Raw genomic sequence first — 19846 nt, 5'->3', positions numbered from 1 at the left:
AAAATCCAACATCGTTTGGTCCTTCAAATCCTTAAATTACTTTCCAAAAATTCCAAGCCCTAACCCCTCATTTCCACAAATTACCATGATTAAAACAACGGGAAATCACCATATATACAAGTATTAGGGCTCAAGTAACTTACCTCAACGAAATCCCCTTGATTCCCTCTTCGAACCTCTCCCAAAAGCTCCAAAACCCGAGTTGAAATTGTGAAGAATGACCAAAATTCGCGAAGGGTTCTATTTATGGTTTCTGCCCAGGTTTTTCGCACCTGCGGTCATTTTCTCGCACCCCCGCGACCGCACTTGCGGTCTAAGAAGCCGCACCTGCACAACTCACTTAATCACCCAGATTCCGCACCTGCGGACCCCTTCCTCACATCAGCGGTCCCAGGTGCGCATCTGTGAAACCAGTCCAAACTTCTCATCTTCGCATCTGCGCTCAAAGCCTCGCACCTGCGGGCTCGCAGATGCGGCCAATTCTTCGCACCTGCGTTTCCAGCCTTGGCCCAGCGTCTCCCGCACCTGCGCATTCCCCACGCGCACCAGCAGCCTCGCACCTGCGAACCTTTCTTCCGCAGGTGCGGAAATAGCAGAAGAAGCAGCTCCAGCTGCAATTTCCAACTTCAACAAATCCGTTAACCACCCGGAATCACCCCGAGGCCCTCGGGACCTCAACCAAAAATACCAACAAGTCATATATCAACATACCAACTTAGTCGAAACTTCGAATCACTCAAAACAACATCAAATCATCAAATTACCGTCGGATTCAAGCCTAAGAACTTCTAAATTTCCAAATTCGGCAACCGATGCCAAAACCAACCAAACCACGTACGAATGACCTCAAATTTTGCACACACATCACAAATGACACTACGAACCTACTCCAACTTCCAGAATTCCATTCTGATCCCGATATCAAATTTTCCACTATCGACTGAAATCGTCAAATTTCTAATTTCACCAATTCAAGCCTAATTCTACCACGGACCTCCAAATCACATTCTGGATGCACTCCTAAGTCCAAAATCACCTAACGGAGCTAATGGAACTATCAGAATTCAAATCGGAGATCATTTACACATAGGTCAACATCCGGTTGACTTTTCCAACTTAAGTTTCTACTTAAGAGACTAAGTGTCTCAATTCACTCCGAGTTCCTTCCGGACCCGAACCAACTAACCCGATATAACATAATATAACTGAATAACACAAAAATAAGTAGAAATGGGGAAAATGGGGCTATAACTCTGGAAATGACCGGGCGGGTCGTTACATCTTCCCCCTCTTAAACATTCGTTCGTCCTCGAACGGGTCTAGAAACATACCTAGAGTCTCGAATAGGCGTGGATATCTGCTCCACATCTCCCGCTCGGTCTCCCATGTGGCCTCCTCCATAGGCTGACCTCTCCATTGCACCTTCACTGAAACTATATCCTTTGACCTCAACCTTCGAACCTGCCGATCTAAAATAGCCACCGGCTCCACATCATAAGTCATATCACCCTCCAACTGGACCGTGCTGAAATCCAAAACATGGGACGGATCTCCAATATACTTCTGGAGCATAGAAACATGAAACACTGGATGCACACTCGACAAGCTGGGTGGCAAGGCAAGCTTATAAGCCACCTCCCCTATCCTCTGTAGCACCTCAAAAGGTCCAATGAACCGGGGGCTCAACTTACCCCTCTTCCCAAACCTCATAACACCCTTCACGGGTGATACCTTCAGCAAAACCTTCTCCCCAACCATAAAAGACACATCACGGACCTTCCTATCCGCGTAGCTCTTCTGCCTGGACTGCGCCATGCGAAGCCGCTCCTAAATCACTTTCACCTTATCTAACGCATCCTGGACCAAGTCTGTACCTAAGAGCCTAGCCTCACCCGGCTCAAACCATCCAACCGGAGATCTACACCTCCTCTCATACAAAGTCTCATACGGAGACATCTGAATACTCGACTGATAACTGTTATTATATGCAAACTCCGCGAGTGGCGGAAACTGGTCCCATGAACCCCCAAAGTCAATGACACAAGCACACAACATGTCCTCCAATATCTGAATAGTGCGCTCGGACTGCCTGTCTGTATGAGTGTGAAAAGCCGTGCTTAACTCAACCTGAGTACCCAACTCTCGCTGCACGGCCCTCCAAAACTGCGATGTGAACTGAGTACCCCTATCTGAAATGATAGAAACTGGGACACCATGAAGGCGAACGACCTCTCGGATGTAAATCCCAGCCAACCGCTCTGAAGAGTAAGTAGTACCAACTGGAATAACGTACACGGAGTTGGTCAGCCGATCCACAAGAACCCAAATAGCGTCGAACTTCCTCGAAGTCCGTGGAAGCCCAACTACAAAGTCCATAGTGATTCGCTCCCACTTCCACTCTGGGATCTCTAACCTCTGAAGCAAGCCACCCGGTCTCTGATGCTCATACTTAACCTGCTGACAGTTTAGACACCGAGCCACAAACCCAACTATATCCTTATTCATCCGCCTCCACTAATAGTGCTGCCTCAAATCCTGGTACATCTTCGCGGCACCCGGATGGATGGAATACCACGAGCTGTGGGCCTCCTCAAGAATCAGCTCTCGAGAACCCATCTACATTAGGCACACATATCCAGCCCTGCATTCTCAGCACCTCGTTATTACCAATAGTCACATCCCTAGCATCACCTCTCTGAACCCTGTCCTAAAGAACAAGCAAGTGGGGGTCATCATACTGATGCTCCCTGATACGGTCATAAAGAGAAGACCTAGAGACCACACAAGCCAATACCCGGCTAGGCTCCGAAATATCTAATCTGACAAGCTGGCCCGCTAAGGTCTGAACATCTAATGCCAAAGGTCTCTCTGCTGCTGGAAGATATGCTAAACTCCCCAAACTCTCTGCCCGGTGACTCAAAGCATCGGCCATAACATTGGCCTTCCCCGGATGGTACAAAATAGTAATATCATAGTCCTTAAGAAGCTCCAACCATCTCCGCTGACGCAAATTAAGATCCTTCTGCTTTAACAGATACTGCAGACTCCGGTTATCTATATAGATCTCACAATGAACCCCATACAAATAATGACGCCAAATCTTCAAGGCGTGAACAATGGCTGCTAACTCAAGATCATGGATAGGATAATTCTTCTCATGGGTCTTTAACTGGCGCGAGGCATAGGCAATCACCCTACCCTCCTGCATCAAAACACAACTAATGCCTATCCTCGAGGCATCATAATACACGGTGTAAGAACCTGAAGCTGATGGCAGAACTAACACTGGAGCTGTGGTCAAAGCAGTCTTAAGCTTCAGAAAGCTCTCCTCACATTCATCTGACCACCTGAATGGAGCACCCTTTTGGGTCAATTTGGTCAAGGGCGATGCAATAGATGAAAATCCCTCCACAAAGCGACGGTAGTAACCCGCCAAACCAAGAAAGCTCCTAATCTCCATGGCTGAGGACGATCTAGGCCAACTCTACACCGCCTCTATCTTCTTTAGATCCACCTGAATACCCTCACTGGACACCACATGCCCCAAGAATACTACTGAACTGAGCCAAAACTCACATTTAGAGAACTTTGCATAAAGCTTCTCCACCCTCAATCTCTGCAATACAACCCTTAAATGTTGCGCGTGCTCTTCCTGGCTACGGGAGTACATAAGGATGTCGTCAATGAATACAACGACGAATGAGTCCAAATAGGGATGGAATACATTGTTCATCAAATACATGAACGTTACTAGGGCATTGGTCAGCCCAAAAGACATCACCAAGAACTCATAATGGCCATATCGGGTCCAGAAAGCTGTCTTAAGAATATCTGAATCCCGAATCTTCAGCTGGTGATAATCGGACCTCAAATCGATCTTGGAGAACACCCTCGCTCCCTGAAGCTGGTCGAATAAATCATCAATACGAGGCAAAGGATACTTGTTCTTGACTATGACCTTGTTCAACTGCCTGTAATCAATACACATTCTCATGGAACCATCCTTCTTCTTCACAAATAGAATAGGTGCATCCCAAGGTGACACACTAGGCCGAATAAACCCCTTATCGAGGAGTTCCTGAAGCTCATTTTTCAATTCCTTCAACTCTGCTGGTGCCATACGATACGGTGGAATAGAAATGGGCTGAGTGCCCGGCACCAAATCAATACCAAAGTCAATATCCCTATCAGGCGGCATGCCTGGTAGGTCTGCAGGAAATACATCTGGAAAATCACGTACCACCGGAACAGAATCAATGATAGGAGTATCTGCACTAACATCCCTCACAAAAGCCAAATAAGATAGGCAACCCTTCTCAACCATGCGTTGAGCCTTCAAATATGAAATCACCCTACTTGGTACATAATCTACATAACTGCTCCACTCAACCCTCGGAATTCCCGGCATAGCCAACGTCACCGTCTTAGCACGACAATCTAGAACAACATGACATAGAGATAACCAGTCCATACCCAATATGACATCAAAGTTAACCATATTGAGCAACAATAGATCTACTCGGGTCACCAGACCCTCAATAGTCACCACACATGACCGATATACGCGGTCCACAATAATAGTATCGCCCACAGGAGTAGATACATGTACAGATGAAACTAAGTACTCACGGGGCATATCCAGAAAATGGGCGAAATACGAGGAAACATATGAATACGTGGAACCAGGGTCAAATAATACTGAGGCATCACTATGGCAAACTGAGACAACACCTGTAATCACAGCATCTGAAGCAATAGCATCTGGTCCGGCAAGGAGAGCATAGAAACGGGCCTGACCACCCCCTGATCTACCTCCCCCTCTAGGGCGACCCCTAGCTGACTGACCTCTACCCCGAGCTGACTGGGCGGGTGGTGAGGTAGTTGGTGCTGTAGTCAGAGGTTGACTCCTCTGCTGAGATGGACCTCCATAACGACGAGGACACTGCCTCCACTTATGCCCAAGCTCCTCACACTCAAAACAACTCCCTGGTGCTGGCAGAGGAAACTGAAGGGAACCCCTAGCACCGGGATGACTGGTAGAAGAACCTGGCATGGAAGAGCCCTGAACAGGTGGAGCACGGAACGAACTCTGAATTGGAAGGGCACTAAGTGATGAGAAATGTGAGAACCATAGCCAGATGATGCACACCGATGAAATGGTCGAGCTGGCTGAGCCTTTCTGAAATGACGACCTCTACCGTGCTGGAACTGACCCCAAAAGGAGCACCGTTGAATCCACCCTGACCACGAGGCCTCTTGGCCACCCGCTCAACCCTCTCCTGACCGCGAACCATCTCAATCTGCCAATCAATGTCGACAACCTCATCAAAGGTAGCACCCAAAACTTGTTCCCTGGTCATGAGCAACTGAAGCTGATAAGTGAGGCCATCTATAAACCTCATGATCCTCTCTCTGTCCGTGGGAACAAACCAGATAGCATGACAGGTCAACTTGTAGAACTGTATCTCATGCTGCGTCACAAATATATCACCCTGGCGGAGCCGCTCAAACTGTCTACGCAACTCCTCTCTGCGGGATCGAGGCACGAACTTCAACCCATGTGCAAATACTCTATGGTTTGAGAAATTTTTCTTCACTCTTCAACATAAGAACCGGTTTCATTGGCAGCACTTTTGTTTTGATTTTTTCATGTTTGCACAAGTGTAAGGGACTCGCCTTCCATTCACCGCAACTTTAAAGATGACTAGGCATAATTTCAACTATAGAACCTGCAAACAGACAAAATCATTGATACATCAATTCATTAGTCCAGTGCTTAATAACTAAGTTTTTTGATCAGCATATGTGCACATCCTTAACTTTCTCCTTTTGGCATCATTGAAAAATAAAAAAATAATATAAAGTCAAAAGTGAGAATTCATTGGTGTTAAACACATGGCTACTGGTGCTACACTAATATGTACACAATCTCAAGAGTTCAAACGTTTAATCCAATAAAACCATCCAAATAATTGCAGCAGTAGACTTAGCCCAAAATGAGGATATTGGATTGATTAATTATTGTATCACATTAAGCCCAAAAGGCTCAAACTAAAGGACGGTTGAACAGACCCATCAAACTGCCATCACAACAAACTAATTCAAAAAATTCAGAATCTGGTCATAGAAGGGACACGACTAGGATTTAGATTAGAAAACCTAAAAGGATTGGAGACCAGGTTCTTTTCTGGAAGAGGGTTCTCCATTAATAAGCCCCAGAAGCTTGTCAAACCGAGCAGCAACAACCTCCTGCTCTTTCTTTATCTCCTGCTTCATCTTCCTATTCTCCTCTTTGAAGGAGGCAATTTTCTCTTTCATCGTCTCCTTTTCCTCAGTGGTAGAATTCAACTCCTCCAAAAGGTTTGTGACCATGCCTTTACTCTTTGTGCCTGATGATCTTGCAATGCAGTCAAACTTCTTTAAGGTTTCCTCATCAAACATGTCTTTCTTAGTCCCATTCTTAGGTCCTCTAAGAGGGACCTTGAAGTGCCCACACACCCTAGTCAACAAGAACTCATACGGCAGAGCATGAATACCTTTTTCTTGATCAACCGCCATTGCCATATGCTTGATTATCAGTGAGGGTAAGTTGATTGGACTATTTTGATTCTAGCACCTCCATAACTGCTAGGTCCAAGTATGTAGCCTCATGCCTCATCTCTAATCGACGCATTTGTTCACAAACTCAAACAGAAGCTTGTGAACCAGCTTCCTTATAGTGTGTTGCTCCCTCTTCTGAGTATACAAAGATGTCACATACATAACATCATCCTTCTCTCCCAAACATGGCCACTCACACTGCACATAGGTGTCAAAACCCTCCACATGCATATTCAATATCCACCCTAGCAATGTGGCATCAAGAACTAGGTCCACTCCTTTTACCTCAGAAATTATTGTGCGATCCTCAAGCACCTTAATATTTATTGTAAAAATGAATCATTGCTTCACCATAGATAATTTGGAGTGCGTACAAGAACAAATGTGTCCACCTCTGATTCTCAATCCTCTCCAATAACTCCTTTATCCAAAACATCTCAATAGTGGCTGGGTTGAAAACTCGTCCCTTTAATATTATCAACACATAAAACTATTCTTCCCTGCCCACATTGGAAATTTTCCTTTGGGTTTTCTTTTTCCATTTGAAACTGGTTCCTTTCCCCTCAGATTTTGAGACTTCAAATTTTTTTTCTCTGAGATCCTCTTCCTTTTGGGTGTGGCTGAAGCTGATTCAGCCTTTTTCTTTCCCTTTATCTTAAGAGGAATCTCCTCCTCTTCTTCCTCATCATCTTCTTTTTTATCTTCCTCACTCACAAGATTCACTTCCTCTATATCAGACTCATCTCTTAGCCTAAATTCTTGCTTCTCCTTTCTCTTTTTCTTGCTCTATTTCTTAGCTTCTTCATGAGCAACCTTGCTCTTCCCTCTTGTATTTTGAGTCCTAGCTTTAGGAGCATCAGAGACCCCTAATTTTACTACCTTCTTGGCAACTTGCTTAACCCTGCCAGATGTCCTTCTTTCCTGACGCACCTTCTTTTCCTTTCTTTTTTTTGGCATTCATCTCTGCTAGTGCCTCATCATCACTACTTTCTTTTCTCACTTCAATTTCTCCCCTTTTACTTTCCTCCTCAGTATTAGTCCAATCATAAGAAGTGCATATATTTGTATCAACATCCAGAGAACCAGGTTCTTGAACCTTTTCAGTCTCTTTCCCAATATTTTATTTCATTAACCCTTACAAACACCCACTCAATACTCTCACCATTTTCTTTCGCACCAGCAGCAAAAGGACCTGGTTGTTAGCCATAGGCTTCTGGTACTTCTACTCTAGCACTATCCTTTTCTTGTTCTTTCCTAGAGCCTTTTGTTCCCTCCAAGTCATCTTCACCAACGCCACTCTCCTTTTATCGTCTGTCGCCTTCCTCCTTCTCCTTTTCAACCGTTTCTTCTCCATGAATTTTAGACTTCTCTATTGTCGGATTTTCACAGCTAGAATTTTTACTTTCTTCTTCGTTAGAGTAGTCAGCCAAAATCGTAATAGCTTTTGGGGTCTCTTGGGAGGGAATTTCATCTTGGACACACTCGGTATGACTAGGTTAGAGGGGAGGGGTATTCATTACTAGAGTGGGGTTTGACTTGATAGGACCAGATGCAGGTTGGCTTGGTGAGTTCGCCATTTTCAAGCAATTGAGAATTTTGGAAGAACTGGAAACTATGGTTTCCTTTTTTAGGCTGGGTTTTTGAGAGAGATAGGTAATTGATCGGATGAGAGAAGAGACACATGAAAAGGGGTTTTCTGCACGAACACGATTTAAAAATTATTCGGCTCAATCAATCATAGTTATTGCTCCTGATCTGGTTCTAAGAGGAAAATAGGGTAGCACCCAAGTTTCAAAATTTCAAAAGGTGGTTAATAGGCTTTAATTGTGCAGTAGAGACGTGTATAAAGGGAGTTTAGGAAACTGCTACTATTAGTGTCTCAATCCAAAATCCCACCAGTACCATGATAGCGCCTAACACCACTTGCTAGGCAAGCCAAATACAAATATGCAGAAATAGACTCGAACAACAATAAGAAAATAATCTCAAACAACGAAATAACATAAACACTTAAAGTTATAATGTCAATACAACTGAATCCACCCCAAAACTTGGTATCACTGGGTGCATAAGCTCTATAGAATACTAAATACAAAGTCTAAACACAATTCAATACTGTTTGGAAGAATAAACAATAATAACAATAGACAAAGAATGGGACTTCGAGGTATACGAACGAAACTACAGTGCTACCTCGAAATCACCAAGCAAATCAAACAACTAGCTAGCAACCATCGTTATTAGCAATACCTGAATTTGCACACAAGCTGCAAAGTGTAGTATGAGTACAACCGGCACTGTATACTTAATAAGTAGAAAGCCTAACCTCGAACAAAGTAGCGACAAGATTGGCAAAGTCCGATGCTTACTTTCAACAGACAACAACAACAATAACAACATAATAATAACATATAAGGAAAAGCAGGTCAGATAATAGTAGGTTCAACTCTAACACAATGAGAGGAGAATTAGGCATGCTTTTCAAGAATATCAATTAAGGCATTAGCTTTTCCAAAAAAATCACTTAGACAGAGATTTATCAAGGTAAACTATGATTTCAAGCTCATAACATCAAGCAGAGATATCAATAACAATTAGGATGAGAAAAATATAACTCTACGCCTGCATGTCAAATATATATGCCAAATCAGCAAATGTCACAGTTTAATCATCAAGTGTACATAATCTCAACACATATATAGTTCCTAGCATAAGTACCCCTCAATCATACTCTCAGCACTTTCACTGTGCCTGACACAAAGTCCTAGAATTATACTCTCGGCACTCCTATGGTGCATAGCAAAATGCCCCTAAATCATCGCACACACCAACACACACTCAATACTGTACGAGTGCCTAGCATAAGCCCATCACTAATCACATATTAAGTGCTTGCACTCCCAGGTTATTACCTGACTCCGGAGGGGTGGGTCCTAGCCCTAACGCTGAAATCAAAGTCAGCAATCAATATCACTCAGCCCAATATAAAGAATGATGCAGCGTCCCCTCACTGTCCATATCGACACTCAACAACCGTTGCCATTCATCCCAATATCGAGTCTGGATGAAAACATCACCTCACAATCAATATCAACACGACTCTATGGCCCAAGATCAGTCACCAATCAGCTCAAGTCTCCATATGCCGACATCTAACAAAATCATAATCAATATACCACACGGAATATACCAACGTGCCAACACTCAACTTAAACCCGTGCCATACAAACGGACACCCACAACATGTGAGATAACATATAAATATGCATAGAGACAGAGATATAACACACGAATACAATATTATGACTGAAAAATATGACTACGTCTAAGACAAATAGCTCTACATAAAAACAAATAACCCTATAATGTCTCAACAGATAAGAAAATAGCCTAGACATGATTTATAGTATGAATAATAGCTCACATAGTTATTGAAATGGAGAAAACACGGTATCAAAGAAGCATAATAGCAAAACAAGGCATATAATAGCCTAAGATCTACTCAGATCGTGAATAACCACGATACATGTATATACGCTTGTCACCTCGCATATACCTTACCCCCATCATATAACAAATATCATAGTCAATGGGGAAATACCCTCAATCCAAGCGTAGGCAAGAAACTTACCTTATCCGGGCTAGTCTTCTACATCGAATCGCGTCAAAACCACGCTATAGCCCTCAAATTGTGCAAATATAAGCCAAACATCATCCAAGAAAGTTAACAATGTCATACGAAGCTATCCCAATCCATAAAGATTTCATCTTTGAATAAATTCTCAAAAGTCAATAAAAGTCAACCGAGCCCGCATGCCCGAAATCTGATGATCCATAACCTCCAATATAGTAGTGAAATTGCTCTTTAAAATCTCCTATTCTCGAAGTCTAGGGCTCAAAATATGAAACAATGGGTAAAATATCGAAAATGGCAACTTAAATACTCTGCCCAGCAGAACACTTCGTGATTGCGATACCAAAATCATGATCGTGATTCACAAAAATCCACATCGCCTCCGGCCCTTCATCGCGAACGCTGCCAACAACAAATGAACGTGAAGGCCACTAGCATCACCACTATGCAAATGCGAGGATCCTTACACGAACCTCATGACCGACCTCCTCCAGCACCTCGCGAATGCAAAGCTAAATGCGTGAATGTGATATCCACCTCCGACATCACTCCGCAAGCGCGATCCTTGTAACGCGAATGCGATGCACAAATCACCAGCGACCAAAAATACCCTATGCGTCCGAGAAGCTCTTTCCACGATCGCGAAGCTCATCAGATACACCAGAAAATCAGACATACAAACTCAACCAAAATTGTCCGAAAACACCCCGAATCACACCCGAGCCCCACGGTACTTCGTCCAATCATACTAACAATTCTAAATAAATTATCCAAAACTATCCAAAGGCTCAAAGCACCACAAATAACATCAAAATCAAGAATCGATGGTCAAGATTATTCTCTTAACTTTCAAACATTCTAACTTCTCCAAACTCATCCAACTCTCACTAAAGTAGTCCGGATCACAACCAAATATTGCACACAAGTACCAATAAACTAAATGAACTAACCCAAGGTCTCCAAACAACAAAAGGAGTCTAATAACACCGAAATAAACTTCCGGTAACCTATGAACTCTCCAAAATCTTCAAATTTTCAACTTTCGACAAATAGGGCCAAAACCTTCTAGGAATATCCAAATTCAAATTCGACCATACGACCAAGTGCAAAATCACCATATGAACCTATTGAAACCATCAAATCCCAATTTCGAGGTCATTTACACAAAATTCAAACCTTGGTCAACTCTTCCAACTTAAAATTTTCTAATTGAGAATTACTCTCCCAAATCAACTTCGAACCTCTAAAAATCAAAACAAACCATATAAGCAAGTAATAATGCATCATATAAAGCTAATAAAAGTCTCAAACTACCGAACAAAATGCTAAATCTCAAAACAACTGATCGGGTCGTTACCTTCTCCTCAACATTAACATATATTCATCCTCGAACATGCCAAGAGTCGTTCCAAAGCTGCCAAATCAATGTATAACTCATAAAACACATAACCATGGGTGATCTTGAGTCACCTAAATCTGTATAGTCCCATTAACACAATCTAGACTTAAGATTCTTCCTACCACTTTTGCTTACAATCCTTAGAACTAAATTTCAACTTCCGAAACTCCTTCTAAGATCTGATTCTGATAATTTTATATATATATATATGTACTGTATCGACAAGATGTATAAACCTCTACAAGATGCCTGTGTGTGTGTGTGTATATATATATATATATATATATATATATATATATATATATATATATATATATATATATATATATATATATATATATATATATATGTACTGTATCGACAAGATGTATAAACCTCTACAAGATGCATTAAACTATAGGTATACTCCCAAGATGTAACCACACGATGTGCCCCATTGTTCAAATGCCTATAGCAATATCTTCCGGCCATAATAGCTGCTCATTACCAAATCTGGTGTCAGTAATATACCTCATGATAAATAGAACCTTGTGCCAAACCTTCGCAACACTAATATTGATAAAATAAACATTTAAAAACTCATAATCACACATCAAATCAACAAGTCACTGAATTCTCTCTCTCGACAAGAACCATTGCCAAATTCTGAGCTGATTAGTGACATTCCTCCTCCAGTCATACGTTATAAAAGATATGAACGTACTGATTCCAGGTCCAATAACCTCATCTCAGCCAGTACAGGCTGCTCGACCGATAGGCCACATCAAATACTATCAAGAACATCATACAACGCAATCCATGCGCCAACGACCAATCTCTTAAATATTATCAATAATGGAAAGAGAACCATAAGGGAACTATCCAAAAAGTTTAGTAGACATAACAATAAGCGGATAATGCTACGAGCCCATCCCTAAAAGGAGAAACAAAACACACAAAATGAGCACAAGTAATCGTATCCAACATAACTTTGTTGCGGATTGCACCCGATTCACACATAATACCATTGCAGCATGAAACCCGATCTATATATATCAATCGACATGGGAATACGTATCGAGCCATAATGCTCATACTCATTAATTACATGTGTAACAACAAAAAGCACGTAAATTGCATAAATATAAACATGGGGAGACAAATAGCATATTGAGCTACGGAAAAGACCAAGCATGACTAAGGTGTAATAAGGAAATTAACCTCTCGAGAGCCATTTCGCTCGAAAATCGCCACAAGGTCTAAACAAAATCCACAACATGTGTGTGAATAATCAACTAATATCACAACCCATCATAGCACAGGAAGGTAACACATGATACAGATCAAGACATGATTAACATCCATTCCGTCAGATGACATATCTATAGAAAATATTGTGCTGAATAAGCAAATCCAATCCAGTACACATTCTCATTAGGCCTACCAATGGGCCTCTAAATCGATTCGGATCATTCAAAAATAGGTCAATAGCCTTCCAAAAGTCTACAGTTCCCCTATCTATGACACACACAATCAACCACAAAATCTTGAGCGCAATTCTATAGTCTGCAACTAGAGGGATAGTCCACCTCTCAGAAATGAAATCTCCAAACCGTGAGAGTACTAGAATCTCCATACCTGACCTCTAGCTCTTTCTCTTAAATGACTGATATGCCATTAATTCATAATGACTCCATGTGAGATACTCCTATAACCTTCCGCACCAAGAACCAAAACTTGAACATCAATGACTGACATCCATGCGATTTCTATAGTATTAATCAAGCATCAACAATCAATACGCAATGCATCTTCCATAAAACACACCCTTCTCAGGCGATACACAATAGAGCCAGCATACTCTTAGTCATTTGAAATCTCTCACATTCTTTAGCACTCATGATATTCTTGTCAAAATAGAACCGCAACCTTGTCCATTCAATCCTAATTCCACACAATCACCGCATCAATCATGCTAATATGCGAGAATATGAGAATTATATTATCAACTCTAAATCACGAATATGATACACACTCCATCGACCAGATACCTTCCACTTAGCTCAATTCATAGAAAATCACAACATATAACAAAACGTTTGTGCCTGTAAAGGACACCAACCATACTCGTTGCCAAAATCATCGCAAACGTTTCAGAACCTATATGCACATAACCAAGCCAGCCGAACTGAATCACTCTAAACACCCAAGTCACACAGAATTACAAACCCAACAGTATTACAAAAAAACACATGTAAAGCCCTAAAATACCAAACCGATCATCCCTATTACCATGCTTACCCAAGACACTACTAACGGACCCAACTCTTTCAGATTAGTCATGACCCGTCTTCACGATAATGCTACTCTTCCCAGTACACTACAAACCTCAATTGAACTTCATCCTAAGTGATACCAACATGAAATCTTGTCGTTACTCGTGAGCCACTTTATTCCCAATTATACACCCAATAGTACTTTTAACCAAATTACATGCTCTGAAGAAGCCTTCTATGAACCCGAAGCCGTTTATTTCATCTTTCAATCACTGCCCCGTAGAACCAATAATGATGTAGAAATGCTCCAAGTCTCTTCCACAACCTCTATAAATTACTAAGGTGAAATATAACGCACATCCAGAAAATTCCTCGCTCGAATAATCCTCGAAGTCATCCTTCTTAAGTTATATCTAATCTACAAGTGTCCCTTAGTCCAGAATCCATAACAACACATGACTAGGTAACCCTCACTGATGGTAGACTCCCCCACTTGGCTTTAAGCCATAATCACATAACCTAAGAACCTATAATGACTGATCCTCTTTAACCGCTATGATCCCACATTATTACAAAGCTGAATTTCTCATAAGTTCATGCTGTACCAACCATATATCAGTCCAAATGCACACTCAATCTCGTGATAGTCGTGCCATCTTCCTTGAGTGATCTGAACCCACATCGTAGCTCATACATTCCACTGGATAGAAAGTAAAACTCTTCATAGAAACCTTATAAGAAGTTATACAACACACAAATCTTGTCACATGAAATATCCTACCTATGTGACCTCATCTCAATATTTTTCTATGACATGCCATGGGTGTAACTGCTATGTAATCAATAACGCTTCCCGAGTTTAACTTGTCTATAAGCTGAAGGGTTCCACTTCATTCCTCTAATGAACAACTAGACGACCCATCAGCACATCCTAACTCAAGACAGTATTGTACACCAAGATAATAATCAAGAATTCACAATCCCTTAGTAGCTCAAACAAACCCTTCTCATCAAATTCGAACTCTCAAAATGTAAGAAGTCATCACCAATATGAAATTCCCTCAATTTTCCATAATGACCCAAATAGCATCAAACTTCCTCCAAATCCGTGGCAACCCTAGCATAAAATCCATAATGATACGCTCTCACTTCCACACTAATATAACCGTATTCCAAAGTGATCAGTCGATCTTTGATGCTCATTCTCGACCTTCTAATAATCAAACATCGTGAAACATGCCTAATAACATATTTCTTCATCCTCCACCCTAATAATGCTGCCTCGAATCACAATACATCTATGTATCACCTGGAGGATAGAATACCACAACTACGAGCATCCTCAAGGTTGATCTCCTTCGAACCATCAGCATTGGAAATGCAAATCCAATCCATGAAGTTGCAACATACCATCCATACTAAGGACCACCTCCTTAGAACTATCTCGCAACACCGTGTCCTCGTGAACAAAAAAACAAAAATCATCATACTGACAATCCTAAATGCGCTCAAACAAGTATGACCGTGCAAAAACACAAGCGAGAACTCTATTAAACTTAGAAATACCCAATCTCACAACTCTATCAACCAAAGCCTGAAAATCCATAACCCAAATACTTCGCTTTCGCGAAAATAAATATCAAACTTCAAATCGTGAACCAGATAATTCCTCTGGGAATGCTACTACCATAGGCTTAGGATATCATCCTACCATTCTACACACGCATCGCATCAAGATCAATACATGAATCATCACAATACATTATATAAGGCCCCAAATATGTGGGCAACACTAACATTGGGGCTACAATAGACGACAACCACTCTATAAAGCGACAATAGTTGTTTGACCTCATACATAGAGGAAAAACACCCTACACCATATCTGTATCATCAACACAACTTGTCGGTGCCCAAACAAAACCGTGTACTAAATATTGCATACGAACGAATGGGAAAGAACTGAAGATATATGCTTCAAGCCGAGATAAAGTCACACACTAAGGGAATCAAGAAAGGGAAAAGTTTTCTAATGTCCTATAGCCTCTCTAAGACAAGTACAAACGTCTCCATACCGATCTACAAGACGATACTAGGCATGCTCATGACTCGTGAGACCTATATGAACCTAGTGCTCTGATACTAACTTGTCACGACCCAAAATCTCACCAAAGCCATGATTAAGCCTAACATCACTTGATAGGCAACCAACAACAATTATGAAAAAATAAAATCCAACAACAATAAGAAAATAATCTCAAACAATAGAATAACATAAATAATTAAAATTATAATGTCAATACAACTGAATCCACCCCAAAATCTGGTGCCATCGAGGGCATGAGCTCTACAAAATACTAACTACAAAGTCTAAACAAAATATAATATTATCCAAAAGACTAAATAGTAATAACAATAGACAAAGAAGAGGACTTCAAGGTCTGCGAACGGAACTACAGTGCTACCTCGAAATCATCAAGCAAATCTGGACAAACAAATCACTAGCAATCACAGCTTTAAGCAATATATGGATCTACATATGAAGTGTAGAGTGTAATATGAGTATAAATGATTCCATGTACTCAATAAAGAGCAAGCCTAAACTCGAAGAAAGCAATAGCAAGGTTGGCAAAGTTCGATGCTCACTTTCAACAGCCAACAACAACAATAACCACATAATAATAACATATAAGAAAAAGCATCTCAGATAATAATAGGTTCAACTCCAACACAACAAGAGGAGAAATAGGCATGTTTTTCAGGAATATCAGTCAAGGTATCAATTTTTCTACAGAAATCACTTAGGTAGAGATTAATCAAGATAAATATGATTTTATGCTCTAAACATGAAGTAGAGATATCAATACCAATTAGCATAAGAAAAATACAACTTTAAGCATGCATGTAAAATATATATGCCAAATCAACAAATGTCACAGTTTAATGATCATGTATACAAAATCTCAGCACATACATAGTGCCTGGAACAAGTACCCTCAATCATACTCTCAAAACTCTATAATAACCCGATCAGTCATTTTGAGCTTTAAGGTTTTGTTTAGTGGTTCGAGGTCTTGATTAGATTTATGTTGTGTATTATGACTTGCGTTCTTGGTCGGATTTGATTTTCAGATGATTCAGAATGAATTTGGATGAGTGACCCTCACTTTATAAGCTTAAGTTGAAAATGTTGACCGAGGTTTGACTTTTATGACCCTGTAATGGTGTTTTGATGGATCCGATAGGTTCGTATCATGATTTTAGATTTGGGCGTTTGCCCGGAATCGAATTCGGAGGTCCGTAGGTTGATTTGTGTTATTTTGCCGAAGGTTGGCAATTTAATGATTTAGACTTTTGATAAGTTTGACCATTAGTTGACTTCATAGATATCGTGCTTGGATTTCTATTTCAGAACTTGGAATAGGTCCATTTTATCATTTGGAACTTGTCCACAAAATTTGGCATCATTCCAAGTTGATTTGATTGGAATCAGACGCGCGGTTGTGTTTTTTGAAGTTATTGAGTTTCATGTTGATTTCATTTTTTTTGGAGGTCTGATTCATGGTTTTGGATGTTATTTTGATGACTTGATTGCACGAGCGAGTTCATGTTATATTTTGAGACTCGTGTTGATGTTTTGTTTGGATCCTCAAGGGCTCGTATGGGTTTCGGACGCGTTACAGAGTGTTTGATAGAATTTGAGTTCTACTGATTTTGTGCAGATGCCTCAGGTCTAGCATTTGTGAGATATGGATCACATTTGTGTGAAATGGCTTTGTCCTCTAGGTTTGCATTTCCGAACCCTGTGTTGGCATTTGCGAAGGTGATCTGGGTTCAACAGTGATCGCATTTGCGATCATCTTGATCGCTTTTGCGATGGTCTAAAGATAGCATTTGCGAACTAGTCATCGCATTTGTGATGACAGGAGGAGTGAGAGGGGTTTCTCTTTTACAATAATTTCCTTGCGTTTGCGGGGTTTGCAATTACGAACCCCAGGTTGCATTTGGGACACCTGCGCCTGGACAAAAAGTTGAGGGACAAGATTTTTAGTCTCATTTTCATATCTTTAAACCGTAGACTCGATAAGAGGCAATTTTGAAGAGGGATTTTCATCAACAATCATTGGGTAAGTGATTTTGTTCAATTTGCAACTATTTTACATGATTATACGTGAGTTTTGACATCAAAATTATGAGAATCAAAGTAAAACTTTGTCAAGTTTTTGAAAAATAAGAATTTGAGTTTTGTGAGTTGATTTAGAATCTTATTTTGAAACAAAATATATATATGGACTCATGGGGTTACGGGTAGTCGAAATTTACCCTTGGACCTAGGTTTTGACCGGGCAAGCCCGGGGTTTACTTTTGAGAAATTGTATAAAGATCATAGCTTTAATTATTGGAATTGATTTCTCTTGCATTATTTGATGTTATTAAGTCAATTTTGGTTAGATTTGTGCCGTGCGGAGGTGAATTATAAAGGAAAAGTTGTTTTAGAGTATTGATTAAGGGCTTTTGCGGTAAGTATCATGCCTAACGTTGTGTGGGGAAACTACTCTATAAGGATTGGTTTGTTTGTATTATTCGAACTGCGTGAATGACGCGTACATGAGGTGTCGAGTGTGTTCATGGCTTATATGTAGAAATTTGTCTGGTTTAGACTCTTAGGTTCTTATGTACATTAAAATGAAGTTGTCTTATCATGTTAAATCCTCCATTGCTAAATTTATCCTTATGTGTCTTATTTGAAGTTGATTGGTTCATGTTCTACCCCTTTATTGCCAAATATACTCTTATATACCTTAATTGAAGTTGTTACCTCTTTTGTTGCCATGTTATCTCTTCCGTAGTTGATTATCCTTAATTGAAGTTATTGTTACCTCTTCCATTGTTGACTTATCCTTATTTGAAGTCATTGTTATATATTACCTCTTTTGTTGTTGACTTATCCTTATTTGAGGTCGTTATTACATACTATCTCTCTTATTGTTGAGTTATTCTTATTTGAAATCATCGTTACATATTATCTCTCCTATTGTTGAGTTACTCTTATTTGATATCGTTATTACACACTAGCTTTCTCATTGTTGAGTTATTCTTGTTTGAAACCATTATTACTTGTTATGTCCTTCATTATGAGCTTGTTCTTCCATTCTTTGTGTTTAGTAATTCTTGTGTTGATTTACTTGCCGTACTCTCGTGTTATCGTTGTTGTTGTTGTGATCAGTGTTGTTGAGCCGAGGGCTATATGTGGTTGTTTTATTGGAATTGTTTTGAGGAAATGTTGTGGCATATGGGCACATGTGGTGCGAGTTGTTATATTGTGTTGTTATATTTTTGGCACACATGATATTGTAGAGAGGATTATCGGGGTATTCGCACGTGAGTTGTCCGTACTATTGTTATTATTGATATTTGCACATGCAGCGTGACAAGGCAGACTATATATATGCGGGTTTGCACATGTGGCAAGACAAGCCAGGAATATTATTATACGTGTGTGGCGAGACAAGGCGAGAATTTTCTTTATTGTTGTGCATGCGGGCTATGCCAGGGATGATTTGTGATGACTTGTGATGGTCTTGGGACATTGTTGTTGATAATATTTGTGGAGTGGTGTGCCTACCTTGTGTGAGTCATGCATTTTACATTTTGTTGTGTTGTTTCCTATGTACCATTCGTTGACTCTAATCTTACTTGTTGACTCGAGTCGTGATAGAACACTTACATAAGCATACACCATAATTAGTCACTTATATCAGTCTAAGAAGATGAACCCTGATGTTTATTAATCATTTATATGTATTCTCGTATACTTGCCTTCGGTGTGAGAGTTGTACTATTGGCACGTGAGTTGTCCGTGCGGTTATGAGATATTATTATTGCTATCCCGTGAGTTGTCCGTGTAGATATGAGATATTGTCACTCCCTTAGCACATGGTTGTCCATGCAGATATG

The sequence above is a fragment of the Nicotiana tabacum genome, chromosome 23 (assembly GCF_000715075.1).
Source record: "Nicotiana tabacum cultivar K326 chromosome 23, ASM71507v2, whole genome shotgun sequence".
Lineage (NCBI taxonomy): Eukaryota > Viridiplantae > Streptophyta > Magnoliopsida > Solanales > Solanaceae > Nicotiana > Nicotiana tabacum.
This window is presented reverse-complemented; position numbering follows the sequence as displayed.